A 22,969-nucleotide genomic window follows, 5' to 3' on the forward strand; every position below is an offset into this window, starting at 1 on the left:
CGGTGTTTGGAAGCTGCCCAATTGCGCGGATCGTCTGCAGAACAAAGATCTGCACGTTTGAGACATGTTCCCATACTCTTTCGAGAGTTAATGGCCTCAGACAGAGAAGAAGAATAAAGAAAATATAATGTGTGCGTGTTTATTTCCTAACCCTAACAACTAAATTCTTAGTTGTTATGCGTCTCAAAAGTGGCTCACCCCTATAACTCAAATCAAAAGTAGTAGTCATTTCCGGTGAAACAGGAAATTACAGAAAACAATTGAATACGTCAATCAATCCTAATTTATGTCATATATTAATATACCAAATCTCGATTTTTTATCTAAAAAAAATAAAAAAGGTTTAGAGGTGAGCCACTTTTGAGACGCACCCGGTATAAAACTGAATGTTGGAAAATTAACTTAAGATGTTTTGTATGTCATACAAATAAATAAACAAAACTGAACAACCTACATTATAGGAAATTTCTAAACAAGAAACGTATAAAAATCGTAAAAAAGTATTTTAAAATCTATATTTTTCATATAGTAGATCTAGTTTCAACGGGTAAGTGGGTAACAGCTGTCAGTGTCAATGTGACTTTTAAGAACTTTAGAAATTGGTTGTTAGAAGTAGCCAAAGAATATACCTAGCTAGAGGAAGTAGCCTGTCCAATGTCAAAACAAGATATTTCTACAGAAGACATCCATGAATTATCAGAAAGAACAATTTACCTTTGAATTAAAATGACTAAGTACATCTGTCACTGTTAGAATTAGAATTCTGCATACGAAGATTATCATAAAAATATAAATAAAATATAAGAAGATTATATGTAATTAAAAATATAACAAAGTCCATTTTTTTTGTTTCTACGTTTATTCCCTCGCCGCGCCGCTTTCATTTAATTACAGGGTAATAAATGGTTTAAAATATATTGTTTGTGTTTGCTTACAAATACTACTAAATTAAAAAATTATTAAATTACTTACAAATAGATTTGTTCGATACCAATAACACATAAAATTTACTCATTGTATAATCCTTATATATCATAGACCTAAAAAATACTATTAAGGTATGGTCAATTACAGAATTAAAGTTGAATTGTTTATTTTATGTTCTTTTATAATACAAATATAATTTATCAATGTGTTTTCAAGATTTATATATGGTATCTCAGGAGTGTGCTTTAAAAAATAGATAATATTTGGAAAATTTACATTATTGTTTAGTACGTAAAAGGCAGTTTTCTATAAATATTCAGTGTAATTTTTAGTAGAAAAAAACTTGATAACTTACGTGAAGATTTTTTCTATGTTTTTAAATTTAATCCATAACTTTCAGCACAAAAAACTCCTCTACATCAATCACCAAAAACACAAGCACCAACGTTTAACGACAAACATTAAAATTGTTCTACGAGAAAATAGTATTGATTCAATACATTCTTCTTATCTTTCAACCAGTGACCTCTCGAAGTGATAATACTTCTCTTACTGCTGATTAAAGGATACTTGTGTTATCATTTGCCTCGTAATATTGAGATTTTGTATTTGACAAAAATTAGATTTACATTAACTAATACAAATTTCTACGTATTATCAGAAACGTGGAAACATTTTAAATAAAATTATAAATATACCGGATGATAACGGGATCATTACACTAACCGTTATTTGACTGATTTTCAGAATAAATGCTTGTTTTCCAAATATAGAGAATCAAATTTCATATTTCTCATTAAAAACCAATTGAATATCATTTCTGTTTTAACCAGAAATGATCCTAAACCAATAGTTTTAATGGCATATTTACATGCCATTAAACTATAGTGATGCTTATAACAGCTTCTTATTATTTTTTTTTTGAAAAATTATGATTAAATCGTCATTTTAAAGATAAATTTAAAGTAATTTTATTTATTAATATAATCTACAGGATGAGTCTCAAATAAGTGCAAATATTTTTAGACGATGACAGAAGAAAAGCAGATGACGTCCCATACCAATCTGTTTATTTTACTACAAAAAGTTTCTAATAATTTTTAAGTTATCTATGGATGGGTTTAAATAGAAATCCGTCATGCGTCGTGTCTTGTTTTTTTAACCAGTTTTATTGGTTTATTTAAAAAATGACAGATCGTATTTCAATTTTATTGGTTTGACGGAACGATGAACGACAAACGGACGCCGATGCGTATGAACTCGCCTTTAGATTTTTGTCATTTTTGACGTTTGTCAAAGTCTTGCCAAATTATAGGTTATGATTTTGTGTCAACTTTTGTTAAATACCCTGCGTTTTGGAACATTTTGATTCGTATTATTACGTGTGTTTTGTGTCTTTTGAAGTCAAGTGGAGGAAAAATCGAGTGAAAATTAACTGTAGACCCAGAGCACAGTTTATGGTTAATACTCGCTGCCCAGGCAGAAAGTCTTATACACCAATGAAGTTGCCATCGATAAAGTTTGTATACCATTTCGTCGTAGATAAGTGCATCTCGTATATGGTAGAAGGATCAAACTAAACACATACTAAAAACTGGAGTAGCTGTAAAATATCGACATCACACGATAGGTAAATAATGGATTTTAGTACTGCAGAAAAATAATGTCAAAAGGTACTGGTTTAAAAAAATTATGATTAAAGTTAATTAATCAACCTTTAAGGTATAAAATTTGGTAGGTGTTATTATTAATAAAATAGTTTGTTTTATTTACCTATGTTGTTTTATTTATTCCTGTGAAATATTACAAATTTGTATTTGTACATAAGTTATATTGATAAATATAATCATAAATGCGGGTAGTTTCATAAAGCTTGAAAGTAAATAATAGTTCTTTTTTATATTTTTTTGGTATGTAGTGTCTTGTTCTTGTTTGTTTTGTATTAACATATACCGTTTTTATTAAATAAAATAACTCGATGCATTTTTCAGTTTTATACAGTTTTTTTCACAATATTTTGAAGTAATCACTTGTCATCTTGTCAATCAAATTTTAAATATATCCTGCTATGCGTTCCAGTTGTACCAACTTATTTCTTTGTAAAATAAAATAAACTACTTTGAAATTAAAATGACAGACACATCTATCACTGTCAAGGATCTTCTCGTTTGAGAGACTATAGATCTCCATAAAAGAAACATATTTTCTCTTTACCGTTTTTAAATGTCTAAAAAGTCCAAAAAAACCAATTATTCTACTTTGAAAATTAAAAAACAAGATTTTTACTTAAATATTCCTAGGCTAAAAACATAGTGGAGCGGCGAGGATAGCGGCGAGCAAGCAGCGCGACATCGCGCCCAAAACAAACCTATGAAGACAAGTACGTGCATGCGAACATAGTAAAGCGATCTGCTCGAACGGTTAGATCGAGCGGCGAGATCGATTCAAATAATTTTGTTTCCGTCGCTCTGTCGCGCTGTAGAAAATGATAGATTCTCAAAAATTAATAGATTTAGTATTTGTAAGAGAGATTTTATGGGATCAGAAAGATAGTAATCACTATAACCGGTACATTTTAGATAAGTTATGAGATGAAGTGGCAACACATTTTCGTAAATGTTATAAAACTACGCCGACATTTCTGGGACGGGGCACGGACGAGTTCCGGCGAAGCTCGGATCGTGCTCGGCCTGGCATGAATGTATATGTGTAAAGAACACTTGACAATATTTCGCCGTGTCTTCACCGACGCACGGCTCGGACCCGTTACGGTATAGCGTGAAGCATCCTTAAGGCTAAGCACCTACTGGAGCGACGAGGATAGCGGCGAGCAAGCAGCGCGATACCGCGTCGAGTAATCCTCGAGGTGCTGAAACATAGTAGAGCGGCGATGAATAGCGAGGTACTTGTCAATTTATTATTTTCATTTGCTTATTGATTTTATAACCTTTACGAAAATAGTTTTGTCATCTGTCTTGTCTAAAATATACCGGTTATGGTGATTACTATCTTTATGATCCCATAAAATCTCTTTTACAAATACTAAATCTATTAATTGTTGAGAATCCATTATTTTGTACAGCACGACAAAGCGACGAAAACAAAATTATTTGAATCGATCTCACCGCTCCATTTTACCGCCCGAGCAGATCGCTTTACTATGTTCACACGTACTTGTCTTCACACATCTGTTTTGGACGCAATGTCGCGCTGCTTGCTCGCCGCTAGCCTCGTCGCTCCACCAGGTTCTTAGCCTGAGGAGTATTACACCTTCTATTGGAAAGGTCGCCCTGCAACACACAGTAGAATTTATGGCGTAGGCATTGCAGTCAAAAAAGAAATCGCAATCAGTTTAACAGAAGTACCCATAGGTGTCTCCGAACGTCTTATGACCCTAAGGTACCCCATAGTAGTCACAATTTATGTCAACATCATGAGTGCCTACGCTCCCACCCTATATGCTAAACTAGCTAAAGTTGAGGATAAGGATAAATTTTACCAAGCTCTACAAAATGCTCTCCAACGAATTCCAAAGCAGGAACGAATCGTCTTGCTGGGTGACTTTAATGCCCGTGTCGGCAATCAGCAAGAAATATGGCCTGACGTTGGAAAAACGTGGAGTGGGAAACGTATATAGCAATAGTGAACGCTTATTTTTGCACAAAGTACAATCTTTGAATCACCAATACATGGTTCATGCCGAAGGGCAAGTTTAAAGGAACCTGGAAACATCCCAGATCCGGCCACTTGCATCAATTGGGCCACATACTCATTGAACAACCTCATACATTTGAAAGACGCATGTAAAAGATGCCAGACTCACGAAAGCTAGAATAGATGCCGAATGTGGTACCGACTACCGACTTATCTCAAAAATGAAAATCCAAATTATTACCAAAAGTGTGCTAGTAAAGAACTTATTGGTCATCTTAAGGCTCTCTTCGATATCATATGGGAAAGCGGAGACCTCAAGACTTTCGTAATGCGAATATAGTGAGTATATCAGACCGCCTGCACTCACATATAGCAGAGTAAACTTTATGTTGTATTCATCGACCTAACAAAATCCTTCGACTCTGTAAACAGAGATGCACTTTAGGCAACTATGCAAAAGTTTGGAGTACCAATAAATTTCTTGCAGTATGTAAAATACATCATAACAACAAAAAGTCTAGAGTATCACATCACGGATCACTGAACGATTGCTTCCTGACAAATACAGGAGTTAGGCCCCTGCTTAACTCTAATTGAGAACGCTTGAATTGAATACACACTATTTCTATTTTACGCACACTATTACTATTTCTATTTAATACACACCATTACTATTTCTATTTTAAACTAAATGAGAACAAATAAACTACACCTAGACACGAATAACCCGCAATCACCCGGAAAGGCCGAAATAGACAACGGATGAAATAGAATGATGATGTAAACAAACAACTCCTCCGTTGCTATTATATAACCACCAATTTGACAGGATGTAGGTCTTTATTACGTAAACACTTTCAGATATGCAACAAGGTTAGCAGATCAGATTGGAGTAATAAACAGAAATGATAGAATACTTCCAATCGAACGACTAAGCATAAAGGAAGAAGTCGAGCAACACCTAAAAGAACAGACGCAAAATATCGAAGCACCGAAAATAAGAAACACTGAAGACTCCATTACTACTCCTTCGCATAGGGCTGAAGATAATGAAGTAAACACTCTGTATCTGACTGAACAAGAACCACCAACTGTAGTGCAGGAAAATACAAATAACAAGCTGAAAAGTGATACGGAATTGGAAAAGCACTTTCTGAAAACATTAGCAAGAGGCATTTTTTATAGATGGGAAACGCCTTTAGGGCCAGAGTGTGGGGATATCCCTCATGCGAGAGGGTCTACCCACTAAAAACCCATTTGTGCTCTAAGCTCGCCAATCTCGGTACCGCCGAAGGCATTTCATCGAGATTAGAGACTTATCATTCTTCTATGTTGGTTTTGTCTGTACACAAATCTTGTCTTTTTCGTCCTTCGCCTTTTTCTTCATAATGTGCCTTAACATGCCGCAAATCGCTTCGATGTTGAAGTCGCAACAGTGACTTCTTACGTGTCCTGCCTGGCCGCAATTCCAGCAACAAGTCGGTCCTTTCTTGCCCATGTACTCCTCCATGACTTTCCGTACAATGCTTTCCACGGATTCGTCGGAACATTGGTTGACCGCCCGTACTCTCACTAGAGACCGAGAACTTTGTTTCGCGGCCTCAAATTCTAGGAGCACGTGCTAAAAGCATCCACAAGTGCGTTGGGTGGGCTAGGAGAAGTGCTTGTCTTGTCTCGTTGTCACGTAAGTCGTCGGAGAATGCCTGTACTGCCAACCGCTCCATAACATTCTCTGGCGTAGCAGGGTACGCAAGGCGAACGAGGCGGGCTACGTCGGCTTCAAACTCCTGCAGAGACTCATTTGACTTTTGAATGCGATTTTTTAGCTGGGAATGACATGTTCCAAATGAGCTTGGCCGTACCTCATTTCTAAATGTCGTACCAATTGCTGATAATCTCCCTGTTCCGATGGTGACAATGTCTGCAGAATATCAGTCGCATCTCCTCGCAGTGCGACAGTCAAAGCGGTAGCCTTTTCAGCGATTGTCCATCCGTTCGCTCTCGCAACGGCCTCAAACTGGCAAAAATAATTGGCCCAAGCGGTCTTTCCGTCAAACTGTGGAGGCTTAATAACTGACTTTGAGATATACTTATTTTCGACTAGTTTCGGTGCCTCCGATGTTTCTTGACATTTTGGTGAATTTGCCTTTGCTATTTCTTGTTTTAAAATTTCGATTTTTTTATTTACATCGTCCTCAATTTGTGTTATTTTGTCTTGTAGCTCCGTAGAATTCTCTATAATCTTTTCTTCTAATTCCCTGGAATTTTCTGTTATCTTTTCTTCTAAATTAAGTATTTTATTATTAAAGCTGGCCTGTATGTCTTTAGAATTTTCTGCGATCTTATCTTCTAAAATATTAATTTTATCACTGATTTTCTCTTCTAAATTAACTTCCAAGTCAATTATTTTACTATTCAAATTGTTCAAGTTGTCGTCTAATTTTGAGAATTCTCTGTCATTTATCATTCAAACTCTCTTCCAAGTTAATCATTTTACTATTCAAATTGTTCAAGTTGTCGTCTAATTTGTGTAGGCACGAGTCAAGGTCACCTTCAACTCAAAGCAAAATGTGTCAGGATCCTCACCTTCCTCCACCAAAACGTCTCTCAGTCTAGCTTGCAAAATGCTTTTCTTTCCATCTGTTTCGCACTCTCTTTCTTCCAATATGCATTTCAGTTCGGACACTTTCAAGTCTTTCAACAATTTTTTCAGAGCCATGGTCAGTCTTTTTATTTTTCTAGTCTATCACACACGCCACACTTGACACCAATTGTTACGTTTTTCGTCGGTTCCGTGTGGATAGAAAGTCACAATTTATTTAAACACTATTTATTTAACACTAATTAACAAAAACAATAACGATAAAAGACTTATAGAACTATTTACAAACGATTTATAACTAAGAATTTATTTTGAATTTTCGCGCGTCAACTGCACTGGTATATTTATAACTGCCCCCTGTAGGCCACAGCCGCCGGCTTTTATACCGACAGGTAAAGAACTCTAGAATAGTCCATAGATCGTTAGGTGCGTAGAGAAGGTTTTCGAATGTTCTCGTATGTACTAGTCCATTCCAGTGGGACTCGATTTTTCTCGAACGAATGAATCATTACTGTGTCTATTCTTTAATGCGATGTTAAGGTCATCTGAGGGCGGGACATATAGTTAGGTTAGGTCGAGTCCACACGGGTCCGCAACAATACGATCAAATTTTGTTGCTCAGCAAGTACTCCAGAATGGAAGGGCATAATGAAGATGTGACTCAAAAAGGGCATAATAGGCCATTCTAGAGGTTGATCAGTTAAACTCCTTAGAAACTGATCTTAGCGCAAAACAGGCAGCGCTTAGTTTCTTTGATAGAGCTTCGATGTAAAAGTCCCATTTTAACGAGTTGTCTACAAGTCCTAAGAATTTCACAGAGTTCACGACGTCAGTAGTGGTGTTATTAAGTACAAAAGGTTGGGTACAGTACTTTTATATGACAAAACTTTAGTTTTTAATATGTTGAGGCATAGGAGATTAGAATCGCACCAATATTTAATGGTCATATATAGTCATTGGATACTATCATATAGTGCCGCAACATCTGGGCCGCTCCAAGAGAAATTAGTATCGTCCGCGAAGAGGCAGATTTTACCGCTAATGTCTAGATTTGCAATGTCGTTGATAAACACCAGAAACAAAATAGGGCCAAGTACTGAACTCTGAGGGACACCACATTCTATAGGTTTACAAGAAGACATAGACGTATCAATCCTCACAAGCTGCCTTCTGTTGCCAAGATATGACTTGAGCCATTCGAGCGGCACTCCCCTGAATCCATAGTATTGCAATTTGGTAATTAAGATATTATGATTTACACAGTCGAAAGCCTTAGAGAAATCCCAGAAAATTGTAGCTATAGAGTGATGGTTATTCAGGCTAGAGTATACATTATTAAAAAGGTCGAACATCGACCTTTCGTCGAGCATCATTTGTGCAACTGTTACTTAGAAATCCAAATTGATGGGTAGTAAGTATTTTAAATTTAAGGAGAAAAGATAGAAACCTTTTTTAACCAATCTTTCAATGATCTTAGATAATGTGGGAGGAGTACAATTGGGCGATAGTTCGAAGCTTCATCTTTATCTCCTCCTTGATGCAGCGCAATAATTATTGCTGTCTTAAGGCAGTTTGGAAAAACTCCTTTTTGGAATGACTCGTTAATTAAAGTAGCAAGATGGATTAATGTGCATTCAGGAAGTTCAAAGAACATTTTGATATTAAGCCCATCAGTCCCAGATGAGGCTTTGTTTTTAATACTATTAATTGTACTACGGAGCTCATCTAATACTACGGGCGGGAAGAAGAAACTGTAAATTCTCATCTGTTTTAGGGAGATATGAAAGTGAATCATGGGAAGGAGTTATGGTGTTCACTAAATGTTTAGTCTCATTAACAAAGTAAGTGTTTAAATCTTCAGGTGAATTAAAGACTGTGCCAGACGAAAAAGTCTTATTCCTTAAGTCATATACAATAGCCCAAGTCTCCTTAACATAACATACACCAACTTAACTGAATTTGAGACAAAGGCCCTAAAATATTGAATTAAAAATGCAAATATCTATCTATACTAATATATAAAATCCTTAAGCGACTGACATACTGATTAATCACGATCCTGCTCAAACCACTCAACTTAAGAAGCTCAATTTTGGCATACAGGTTGATTCTAGGGTGTGGAGGTTCGATAAGAAGGGATTTTTCGAAATTCCAGTTCCAAGAGGGCGAAACCCCCCTCAAATATTACAATATTTTTTATTTAAAAAACGGCCAAGTTTCTGAAAAAACGCTTAAGTCGATTTTATTTTGTTTTTTTACATATTTTAAGATTTTTTAAAAATGTATACAGGATGTTTCGAACAATCTGATAACTGATTAATCACGATCCTGCTTAAAGCGCTTGACGTAAAAAGCTGATTTTTGGAAAACACATTGACTTTAGGGTGTAGAGGTTCGATAAGAAGGGATTTTTCGAAACTCGAATTCTAAGGGGGTGAAACCACCCCTCAAATATTAAAATATTTTTTATTTAAAAATCGGTGAGTTTTTTGGAAAAACTCTTAAACACGTATATTTTATTTTGTTGTTTTACATATTTTAAGATTTTTTATAAATTTATACAGGGTGTTTCATAAAATATGACCATTGAGTAATCACGATTCTGCTTAAACTGCTTGACGTTTAAAGCTGATTTTTGGCAAACGGATTGACTGTGGGGTGTAGAGGTTCGATAAGGAGGGGTTTCTCGAATCTGAAATTCCAAGATGGTGAAAACGCCCCTCAAATATTACAATATTTGTTATTTAAAAAATGGTTAGTCTTTCGGGAAAACGCTTGGACAAGCATAATTTAAAGTCATAAAGTCAAATTCCAACGAGATGAAACTACCCCTCAAATATTACCAAGTTATATAATAATTTCGCCATATCGTTTTGTCTAATGCTGACATAAATGTGAGAAAATTTTATCTAGTTTGTATGTTAATGGAAATTCTTGCTTTGCTTTATCATCACCATTACAAATGATTAATTCGACGCGAACGAAGTCGCTGGTACACGCTAGTTAAAACATAACATAATAAATATTATAGAAACTTCAAGAGAGAAAAGAAGCAAGAACAATAAGAAATTGGATCATTACATATTTAGAAGAGTTTGATTTCTTGACCTCTAGAAAGTATCAAAGGACTTTCGGACGTAACAAAAAATATTTTTTTAATTATTGTTACCGATGCCCGGTTCTGTGATGGCCAAAAAGATCTGAACTCTAATTGGTAGTATTAATTAGAGTTTTCAGAACCATACTAAAATGTTTTCGTTCAACGACTGTGGAGTTCGCCAATTTCCAAGCAAGGTTGGTTCTCAAAAGTAAAACCGTTAAAAAATTGAGTTTCAAATCAAAATAATATCAAATTATTAAGTCATGAGAAATTAAACATGAACGCAAATAATGAACACAAGCGAAAACAAAAGAAAACACATGGTAGTTTCAAAATTATATCAAACATCAACCAACCTCAAAACCAACTTAACTAAATTAGAAAAAAAAAAATAACATTTTCAATTAAAGATGCAAATGCCTATAAAAACATATCACAAAAAAATATAACTAATACATTCCGCAATATAATAGTAAATAATAAAATAAAGTAAGCATAAGTAATAATAAAATAACATATTTAAACTTCAGTAATTGCTAATCAACTTTATAGAAACTTCAAAATAACTTCAACAGTAAGAGAGAGCATCAGCATCATTACTTATTTAGAAGAGTTTGATTTCGACCGCTAGAAAGTATCAAAAGTCTTTCGCACGTAACAAAAAATATGTTTTTAATAATTATTACCGAGTCCCGAAAGTACCGAAAAAACTGGGAATTAATAATTTTGAGTCCCAGTTCTTTGATGTTTTAAAAGAACCAGGAATTCCTGGTACTTTCGGTACCGGGATTTCCCGGTTCAAAAACTGCTTGTCAAAAACTGCTTTTCTGTAGCTTTAATGGCTTGTCACATGGCTTGGCTAGTCGCCCAAAAAGTTCAGTTCCCCGTTATTTTGTTTTTGGGCGGACATACATACCAAATAGTTTAAAAAGAAACGTATTTTTAGTTTATTTTATTTTTATATTTTTATGAAATGAATGTTACCATATTTTATTAAAGACTAAATAGGTACCTAATATCAATATTTAGTTAATAAGATTCAAATCATTCAATTCTGTGCCCATAAACGGATCTTATGTGTGCCAAAAATTGGAACATTAATTTATTTTAGTATGCCGATAATAAAAGCACAGCATATTTTGTATTTAAATACGTTTGTAAATTTTATGTGTTCTCTTTAGCTTTAAATAAAAAAAAATTTCGTAGTGTGATACCTTTAATTAGCCAATTTAATAATTAGAATGTGGGATCTTCGGGTTTCTATTTACTAAATTAATTTAAATGGTGCTTCTGGTACGCAAGGTGCTTAAGGTGCCGATAATAGGTACGTTTACCTTACAGGGTGTAGAAATTTCATTTTTACTTCGATTTTTTCCAAATAATTTCTGAACTAACGTCAATATTTGGATGAAAATTGGTGTCTGGGAGTTTTTTGATATGAGAAATTTGGGGATGTCGATGTCAATATGGCTCCTACTCATGGTACAAAGAAAACAAGGTATGATCGATAGCGGCTCCAATTTCGTTAAGTTTGCGCATACCACCTGTGACGTCATACGCCATACAAAAAAATATCCATATTGTTCAATTGCCACTAATAAAAAAAGACCTAAAATGAATTAGGACATAACCCCAAAAGTTATGTCAATCATCGAGCTTGACATTTGAAAAATTATTTTCACATTTATTGTGTCATCTGTTTAACAATTTTTTGACAATTTGAAATTGGCGCGCGGAACTTGCTGACCAATGGTACCGTTTATCACCTGTGACGTAGTGACCAACCTGCGCAATATCATACCTTGTATTCTTTGTATCATGGCTCCTACTTGTAGGGGGCGCCACCTACATGTTTCTTAACTGATTTGATGAGTAATAACTTTTTGTCCATATACAGGGTACTTAGGTAACATATACAAGGTCCCGCAAAAAGTTAAATACAAAAATTATAGGGGTTTTAAATGTGTATTGGCGAGTATACAGGATCGGTCATAAAGTCGTGGCACATCAAAGTTTCATGTTTTTTAAATGGATCTCCCTGTACATACATTATTGCATATTTCGGTTCTTCCTTCAATTCTAAGCAAAAATCGAGATACAAAAAAATGTATGTACCTCAAACCAACCGTTTCCGAGTTATCGACTTTTGAAAATATTACTTAAACAATTCGATTTAATTAATTTCGATGTGTTCGGTTTCATTTAATGATGCCATTCTGCCGAAACTGTGATAGTATTGTAATAAGTTTTTAAATGCATATTAGCCACTAGTAAATTTAAGTATACAGGGTCGGTCATAAAGTTGTGGCACATCAAACTTTATACTCTTTAAATGAAAACCCCTGTATATTATTGTATATTTCAATTCTTCCTTCCAATTTTAAACAATGATCGTAATACACAATGTACATAAATTGAAGAATTGAAATTTTAAACGAAAATTTTCTAATTTCCAGACTTGATATAATCTTATTTTATACATCTATAAATGCTAACTTGAGAACTAATGTCAGATATTATTAAATATCACAGTTTCGGCAGAATTGCATCGTTAAATGAAACTGAACATATCGAAATTAATTAAATCGAATTGTTTAAGTGATATTTTCAAAAGCCAATAACTCGGAAACTGTTGGTTTGAGGTACATTGCGTGTATTTCGATTTTTGCTTAGAATTGCAGGAAGAATTGAAATATGCAGTAATATTGGTTAATATGGGTTCTATTTAAAAAAATGAAACTTTTATGTGCCACGACTTTATGCCCGACATTGTATACTTAAATTTACTACTCGCTAATAGATATTTAAAAATCCTATAATAGTGGCCCTTATGGGATACAAACCTCGGAATTCATTTACTGTGAACGAATTTTTATAAAACTTTTTGCATTGTATTGTTAATATGATATACATATTACAAAGTTTACCCATTTAAATTCGTTGCTTTCACTTTAGTATTTAAATAAACACACATATACAAATGCATACATACAAGATGTCTCCATATCCCGGAAAAGCTCTGTATCAAGATTCCTATTTGAGGTTTTCACTCCAAATCTTTCAAAACCAAACTCCAAAATATGTGTTTAATGGTAGTTCACATTTTAAAAATATTTTTATAGATATACAAGGTGAGTCAAATATATCATTTATTTATTCGAGTTCAGTGAATTTGCTATAAAATTCCGGTTCCAAAAATACCTTAATACCATAGAGTATACTAAATGGTCTTTGAATTATGACCACGTCCATGCGGACGCAAATTTAGACCTCCAGGAACCTTCGTATGAGAACTTCTAATCGAGACGATCGACTTATTGTAAGTTTATCGCTCAGAAACCGCCGTTTGCCAGCTTTTCAAATTGATAATGAATTGCACTTAAGGACCGTACATATTAACTAACGGACTACAAGAAGAAGATTAAATGAAGCAAATCTTATGTCAAGAAGGCCTGCTTCGGGATCAGAACTTACTAGATGTGTTGACTGGGCCCTATGATGGTCTTAATGTAAAGATATTATTAAATATCACAGTTTCGGCAGAATTGCATCGTTAAATGAAACTGAACATATCGAAATTAATTAAATCGAATTGTTTAAGTGATATTTTCAAAAGCCAATAACTCGTAAACTGTTGGTTTGAGGTAGTGATGGGCAAAACTGTTATTTTTAGATAACAGTTGAAACTGTTATAGTTATTTATAAAAAACAGTTTAAAATAACAGCTTAAAAATAACAGGTTTCTTTATTTTACTGCTAAATATCTGAAAGAGTATGAGACGGTCATCGCCAGGCGTATTAACGCAGTTGCAAGTTGCAACAATGACGTGCTCGGTGGTAGTATTTCCAGGGTGTCAAAACATTTCTAAATATCGATTGTTATCTAAAATACCTCTCTAAAAACGGTGGTTATTTACAAATAAGCGCTGTTTACAAATTGCGATATAAAAAAAGCCAAAATTCGGCCACTCGTCTATAGTATATACCTATGCCCTGCCCCTCGATCCGCGTAGATCCTGAATTGCGTAGCAGTGTACAGGATGCATCTCACTCGACGGGCGAGAAGCTCTTAGTTATGATTTTACCATTTGCGGTCAAAAAATAGCAATATAAGAAAATGTGTAGTATATTCTTCATAAGTAAACCAACTACACACTAGAGTTCGAATTAATGTTACACTTAAACTAGCGTGTACCCGCGACTTCGTTCGCGTCGAATTAATAATTTCTAATGGTGATGATAAAGCAAAACAAGATTTCCATTAACATACAAACTGGATAAAATTTTCTCACATTTGCCAAAAATAAACTTTCTAACGTCGAGCAGTTTAAGCAGAATCGTGGTTAATCAATGACTCAACTTTTTGGAACACCCTGTATGATTTTTTAAAAAATTTCAAAATATGTAAAAAAACAAAATAAATTATGCGTGTCCAGGCGTTTTCCGGAAAGACTAACCGTTTTTTAAATAACAAATATTGTAATATTTGAGGGGCGTTTTCACCCTGTTGGAATTTGAGATTCGAGAAACCCCTCCTTATCGAACCTCAACCCGACAGTCAATCCGCTTGCAAAAAATCAGCTTTAAACGTCCAGCAGTTTAAGCAGAATAGTGATTACTCAATAGTCATATTTTATGAAACACCCTGTATATATTTTTAAAAAATCTTAAAATATGTAAAACAACATATTAAAATATACGTGTTTTAAGAGTTTTCCGAAAAACTCACCGGTTTTTAAATAAAAATATTCTAATATTTCAGAGTAGTTTCACCCCTTAGAATTCGAGTTTCGAAAAATCCCTTCTTATCGAACCTCTACACACTAAAGTCAATCCGTTTTCCAAAAATCAGCTTTTTACGTCAAGGGCTTTAAGCAGGATCGTGATTAATCAATGACCAGATTTTTCAAAACACCCTGTATACATTTTTAAAAAATCTTAAAATATTATTCTGAAAATTTGTCAGAATAAATATATACCTAAATATTGAAACTTAATAAGTAAGTACTGAAATATACAGCGCCATAATATCTCGACCTCCGTCCGTTATGCTCGTAACAGGTTGAAACAGAATGTATCTAAAACAACTGATGCGTTATTCCCCAACCTGTTTCGAACCTCCATCGACAATCGACCGATGCAGCAGCGTTCCTTTCCCCACACCTATTATCTCGTCCGCCGCCCTGTTATGCTTGTAACAGGTTGAAAAACAACATATCTAAAATGACTGCTTCTCCAACCCGTTGCGAGCCTCCATCGACAATCGACCGATGCAGCAGCGTTCCTTTCCCACTCCTGTTATCTCCACCGCCAGGCGTTATGCCCGCAACTGTTTCAAAAAACCTGCTTCTTTTATATCCTATTATTTTTAAGCTGTTGTAAATACGACCATTGACGGTATCGACCGAAGCAGCTACGTTCGCCGTAGCGCTTTCCCCGTTGTCCCGTCGTAGCGTTGTCCGTTGTCTCGCCGCCTGTATCGATGGTTGACGAAATAACATGTTTTCCATCCATACTAGTTGTTTTTTGGAATTGCTTCGAATACCAGAGAATGACCGCCGGCCGGAGATAAGATAGCGCCAGGTAAACACTTTTTTGCTCTGAACGTCGTGCCGAGAATATGATTCACGGATACTACATTGGTGTAATTATATCTGCGGACAAGCTCGGAAAATTACGATTAATCTTCATACAGGTAAGTATGGTATTCGATTAATCTTATAATTCTTCACTAATTTCAATTTAATGTAAAATCTTATCTAATTACTCGTTCATAATAATCAATGGCTTATAGACAGTTATTTTATAATGTTGTATAAAGATTGTTACTATTTACCTCTTTACTATTTCCAAAGTTTCGGTTTTTTTTCTAATTCCTCATTCATATTAATGTTCTATTGGTTAATTGTTGATAGTTGATTGTTAAAATTATTGTAAACATTTTGATTGTTCCCTGATTCTGTAAAAAAACGATACAAGGCTTCAAAAATTGTGTAAAAGAAAATAATTTGCATTAAATTACTTTTGTTAGGATTTATTTAAAGAAATATATATTTACCATATTAAGCGCCCATAAAACCACAAAGAAACACTCCGAAACGACAATCGTATTTCACTTTAACTCGTTAAAATTTCAGATTATTTTAGCAGTCTGTCGTAAAAACCTACATTCTTATAGTAAGTAAACATCGCTTCTTTACCCTCGAACCATCTACCCATCCAACTAGTTTCTTCTCGTTTTAAGTGAACGATCATGAACTAGATATCCTTGAAAATTTTGTTGTCGTTCTTTTAATAAGTAATGGTCCTTAATTTCAACTGGTTTGTTTCCAATAAGCAAGGAAGTAAATACTAACAAGTTAAACCCAAACGACTTTTCTTTAGGTATTAATGCAAATTATAAATGCTATAGTTTGATTTGCCATCCTATATTAATATAAAAGTACAATATAACACAAAAAACGGTGTCCATGAAATGAAGATCGCTGTCATTTTGTATGTAAAATTATATGTATGTATTATATAGGGAATGTTATCGATATTCATTTCCAAGCCAAAAGGACGCAGTTTTTTTGTCATACGGCATTTAATAAATATCGAATATTAAGTAAACGAAAAATTTATATTTTCTTAAGCATATCGGTAGTTTATTTTTTTCAGTATTTATTATCTCCAAGATGTGCATTTATTTTAGTAAATATCACTATATTATTTAAACACGTCAAATTTATATTTTTAAGTATTTTGGTAGTTATGATTTTTTCTATAGGTAATATTGTACATTTATTTTGATAAAAACTGTATATTAGTGGTTTACATAATTTTTAGTATTATGTATAATCTGAGTATGCATATCTTGTTTTTTATTATATTAGGTATATGAAAAATAATATTTTCACATGGCATTAGTTATAGCTTTTGTTTGATGGATTTTTGCGCATTGAACGGAAATTGTGGACAAGCGTTATTTATGTTATTTGAGAAGATTTTATCGACTGCACTTTAACAATAATTATCCATTGATTAGTGATAAGAAATGCAGTTTCCTTTTTATTGGTAATACATTTGCAACTTCTTTTAATTACGTGTTAGAATTTATTTTTTCATGCTCTATATTTTCTAAAATAATTTATTAATATTATAATTTATTTTTCATGCTATATATTATTTAAGTAATTTACTTTTCCAACCCATATATTTTCTAAAATAACTTATTATAACTATAACATTAATATTACAATATATTTTTAATTGCTACAAATTATTTAAATAGCTGCCCATAATTTAACAATATTTATGCATTGACATTGGTTTCCGGTATAGGTTTTAATATATTATGTATTAATTTTAAGTTTATTTCTTTATACCGTATATTTCCTAAAATTAGGGTTAATGCTATTGATTTTTTTATGTTATACATTCCTTAAATAAGGTATCATTGTTTGTTTTTCTCGCCACATATTTGTTCTGAAAATTAGGATGATTACGTTTTTTTCTTTCAGGTGTCAACCAGTTGTTTTTTACGGAACGTGCCCTTTAGACTTTAGTTTCTGAACACGCCCTTTAAAATTTTATAAATATATACCATTGTCAATTTGGGGTATCAGTTTCAATTTAGCTCTACTACCGCTAATATCAAAATGGCTATTTTTATGAACTTAATCAAACATATTGCAGCCCTTTTAGGGTTTGCCTTTACAAATAATAAAGAGGCCCTTCGGGAGGGTTTAGTGGAATGCAACAAAGGTGTACGCAGAATTAATATAGCAATGAAAAGTGCTAAAACCCTAGGTGAAAAGCAGCATCAAATGAGCTGTCTAGGGCAGATAAAAAGTTTACGATGCCGTCTAAAATATTGCCAGAAGAAAGGAAAAGGAATTCAAGCAACAAAACCTACAAAGGACCTAACCGTAGAGTGCAGTGGGAAGATCTTCAAACTGCGTTTGGTTCAAGAATCAAAACTGGTGTTATTACCAATATTCAACATATCGATCCTACTAAATTCTTAGAAGATTGTGCTGTTCTGTTTAAAAGGCGAATACAAAACGCTTTAAAACAGGAATCTTCGCTTAAAATAAATACAGTGCTTTGTGGTGAATTTCAAATGATGAAAAGTGATGATATCGTGACCGAAACCAAGTACATAAACACCAAGAATGCTCCTGTATACCGTACTACGAATTTGCACCTCTGGTTCAAGAAACATGTGTGGGATCATTTACTTACAGACCTGGATGAATTCCAAGAACGTGATTCAGGTTGGGCCCTTGGTAAAGTGATTAATTTAACCATAAACATAAATCAATACAATCCTCTACGTGCTGGTACCTATATAGACCTTCCAAAACAAATCAAACTTAAGCATGCCTGTGTAAACGTTCAAAATACGGATAATATGTGCTTTGTTTGGGCTGTGCTTTCTTGTCTGTATCCGACCCGTATACATTCAGATAGAACTTCTTCGTACCCGGACCCTAAAAGAGTATGAAATTTAATGGAAATCCAATTTCCTATGACTTTAGGGCAAGTTCCTAGATTTGAAAAACAAAATAACGTTTCCGTAAACGTATACAGGCTCGAGAAAAACAAGAATAAATTTACTGTTATTCCTACATATCTAACGAAAAATAAACTGGAGGAGCATGTGAACCTGTTAATGATACAGGATAATTATCTTGAAGGTGATGCCTATGATATACCACCTGTTAATACCCACTATTTATGGATCAAGAACTTATCACGCCTACTTTCAAGCCAAGTAAACAGGGACCATAGAAAGAAGAATATATGCGACAGATGTCTTCATATTTCAAGACTGAAGTCAAATTAACGGCACATTTAAATGATTGTGTAAAATTAAATAATGGCGAAACTGTTCCTAGGATGCCTACGAACGATAAGAAAATGCTTGGATTTAAGAACTTTAACTTTAAGGAAAAGGCACCGTTCGTTATATATGCTGACACTGAATGTTTCCTAATGCCTATCGAAGATAATTTGGAGAAAAATACTCAAAAGTACCAGCATCATGAACCCTATAGCATTGGATACTACGTTAAATGTAGTTATAATGATACACTCTCCTTTTATAAATCGTATACAGGACCGAATTGTATGAAATGGTTTGTTCAAGAATTGGAGGACTTTGCTGAAAATGCCGAGACTGTTTTCTTTGCGATTTACTTATGGATCCCATGACGCCACAACAGAGGAATGTTTTTATAAGGCCGAAATTTGTCACATTTGTGAACAGCCGTTTGCCAATGATAATAACAAAGTTAGGGATCATTGTCATCTCACTGGAAAGTATCGTGGTCCGGCTCATAAAATGGTAACTTAAATTACAGCGACATCTATACTGTGCCTGTAATATTCCATAACCTCAGTTCGTACGATGGACATATAGTGGTAAAAGCCTTGGCTGAAACTACAGGAAAAATCTCTGTTTTACCCGTAAACAAGGAAAAGTACATATCGTTTACTAGCAGCATTTTTCCCAAGATACTTTTTTTACGTAAAAAATGACGGAAATGTATATTTTTCACTCAGTAGTCTAAGCCCACAGCCACACAGAAAGCGTTTTTAGCGTTTTGCGTTTTTGCATCTCAAGCGTTTTTTGCGATTTTACCGTTTTAAGCGTTTTTTTTTCTATTTGTGTTCATTAAAGCACGGAAAAGACACGACAGGTCTGCAGTGTCTATCAAGATGTCAAACGTCGCAAGTTCGTGGATTCCCGGCCCGTCCAACAATCAATCCTGTGAGAAAGAGATAGGCGAGATCTGCGCGGTTAGGGTTGAAGAGACGAAGATAAAAGATGCTGTAATTCTATTATAGACGGGCCGGGGCATATATTCGGCGACAAACAACTACTACGGGGCAATCTACTGCTAGTGCCAGTGGTGTGTGTAAAAATAATAATTATTATTTGCCAATTATTTTACGAATTTTAGTTTATATGTGTACAGTTTTTTTATGCTGCAGTGTTGTGGTTATGATATAATTATAATATAATATAATAAATAATTATAATTATATAATAGAATAGTAAGTATTACTAGTTGCTAACGCAATTTTAGGACATGATTTATGAAACTTTTTGGAGTGAAACTTCTTTACGCGCGCTGGGAGTAAAAATTCAAAGCCGTGACATACGAGCTAGCGAGACGGCCCTGACACACGAGCTAGTGGTAACGAAAACTGCTAACGGCTTAGAAATACGTAGTGACGTGACGTGTATTTGTGAGCAGTCCACGTGTTTATCAAAAATATTGATATTTTAATACAAATTTTGTAAAAGTGAATCAAATTATTACGTGTAAAAAACATTTGTTACGCGTAAAAAACTATTTTTGTTATTTTACGAGAATAAAACTGTTACACGTAAAAAACTATTTTTTACGCGTATAAAACTATTTGTTTCTGGTAAAAAAAACCTTTCTGACGCAAAAAAAATATTTTTTACCTGTAAAAAACTATGTGTTACACGTACAAAACTATTTTTTACGCGTCAAAAACTTATTGTACCTGGTAAAAAACCTTTCTTACGCAAAAGAAAAATATATTTTACGTGTAAAAAACTATTTGTTGCACGTAAAAAACTATTTTTTTACGCGTCAAAAACTTATTGTTTCTGGTAAAAAAAACTTTCTTACGCAAAAGAAAAACATTTTTTACGTGTAAAAAATTATTTGTTACACGTAAAAAACTATTTTTTACGCGTGAAAATCTTATCGTTTCTAGTAAAAAAACTTTTTTTCCCCAAAAAAATATTTTTTACGTGTAAAAAAGTATTTGTTACACGTAAAAACTATTTTTTACGCGTCAAAAACTATTTGTTTCTGTTAAAAACCTTTTTTACGCAGAAAAAAACAGTTTTTACGCATAAAAAACAATTTTTTAGGCGTAAGAAAATATTCCTTTGATTTATTACTTTTTAACATTTCAAACTACACTTTTTCAAACATTTCCTTCAAATTTTTGAATTCTTCCTAAACAGTAGACATTCTCTATAAAAGTATATTTAGATAATACCCTAACATTAAAAAATTATTTTATTTATTTATAATTTATTTTTATTGTATTATTAAATCCGCCGAAATAAAATTATTAGTCCGCCTATGACGGGGTCTCATCTAGAAATCGCTAAAGACGCTACAGAAAACAAACTGATTTGTTTTTATTTGCGTTTTTGCGAGACACGCCGTACCCTACAAGCTTTTGGTCCTATATAACAGCGCTTTCAGATGGAGCGGAGCGTCCGCGCGTACCGTCCGCGGGTTCCATGAGTTTAAATGAACAATTTCACATGGGTCGCGTATGCTCCGTCCGGATGAGCTATCTTGAAAAAACACCCGCGCGGACGCTCCGCGCGTACGGTCCGCTCCATCTGAAAGCGCTGTAATCCGTTTTAGTCGCTAAAAATGCTTCACGCTAAAAACGCAAAAAACGCTTTCTGTGTGGCCGTGGACTTAAAACAGCTACGGATGAAGTGTTGTTATTCTTCACAACAGTTAAGAAATGTGTAGGTGTTGCCCCCTATAAGTAATCTTATAGTAAAGAAAAAAATCTTATACTAAAGTAGAAGGTAGCTCAAAAGTTATTTGGAAAAAATCGAAATAAAAATTAAACTTCTACACCCTGTACCTGCGAAACGAAGCATTTTAAGGATATTAATTTATACGAACTATTTTACTTATTTTTATCTACAGAAAATACTGCCGAAGAGTCTAGAATATAATTGGGACCACCCTGTATATTGTCCATTATCTTCAATAACTTTTGTTTATAAAGTGAAGATACATACTATTTTATTATTATTACTTATTTGTGTATATTTTGAAAGTATACTGTTCCTGTTAATAAATATATATAAGCTAAAGCTAAAGATAAATAGTCACTTAATCATACAATTAAAAATATACAAAATGTACATTGTACATGTAAAAATGACTTGACTTACAGCAATAATCCACATAGTATAGTTCATGTAGTCATTCCTAATAAAACTTCTATGGAATATATTTTATACATAAATATACATAACACAGAAAAACTAAAAACAATACTAAACAAATTAGCACGTCCATTTTATACACGAATAAGAGAGTTTAAAAATGTATTTCTTACATATGTCTAGTTGTAAGCCCGCAGATGAACTGAATGGGATATTCTAATAAAACGAGTTAAGTGTCTTCAATACACTATTATTATCATTAAGTGGTCAGTATGAAGAAAACGAAATACTTTTGCCTTGGGTCATTGTGGCTAAATGAAAAAATTGTCTGTTTTGAAGGTTAACTTCTAAAGATTTTCTTTTTGTAAGTAATGATTAAAATTATTTATTTGTTTTAACATGTTCTGCACTAATAAAAGTTAGGAAGTAGAGTATAATTATATTGCGTAGCCGAAATATGTTAATAAAAAGTTGGTAGGCAGTTCTTTTAGTTTCGATTATCTCAAAAACTGCGACTTTGACTGATTTTGATGTTATTACAAATTTTGTTGCAAATATTATTCCTAATCTTAAATTGAAAACCGCGTTTCGCTAGCTACTGTAATTTTGGAGTAACGATTTTTTAAAATTATTAACCCCATCCCATACCCCCTTACCAACCCCCCACCACCACCAAAAACTAATAGCCAGATTCTCGGGTGCCACAGTATTTTTGTGCCAAATTTGGTTAAAA

The 22,969-nt window shown here is 33.7% G+C and overlaps 1 protein-coding gene across 3 annotated transcripts in view; it reads right to left on the minus strand.

Moving 5' to 3' along the window:
* Window positions 1-22,414, minus strand: part of LOC115875647 (protein peste-like) — a 142,886-nt gene extending 120,472 nt beyond the window's left edge. Inside the window, exon 1 of one of the 3 annotated variants that reach the window (XM_030891160.1) lies at window positions 22,243-22,414. The gene's annotated coding sequence lies outside the window, so the exon portion shown is untranslated. Of the gene's footprint in view, window positions 1-972; window positions 1,024-1,282; window positions 1,487-22,242 lie in introns of those variants that run through there. The other 2 variants (XM_030891158.1, XM_030891159.1) reach the window with 2 other exon arrangements.
* Between the last annotated feature and the right edge of the window lie 555 nt (window positions 22,415-22,969).

Source organism: Sitophilus oryzae, unplaced genomic scaffold (genome assembly GCF_002938485.1).
Source record: "Sitophilus oryzae breed Bouriz unplaced genomic scaffold, Soryzae_2.0 scaffold_1393_pilon_pilon, whole genome shotgun sequence".
Lineage (NCBI taxonomy): Eukaryota > Metazoa > Arthropoda > Insecta > Coleoptera > Curculionidae > Sitophilus > Sitophilus oryzae.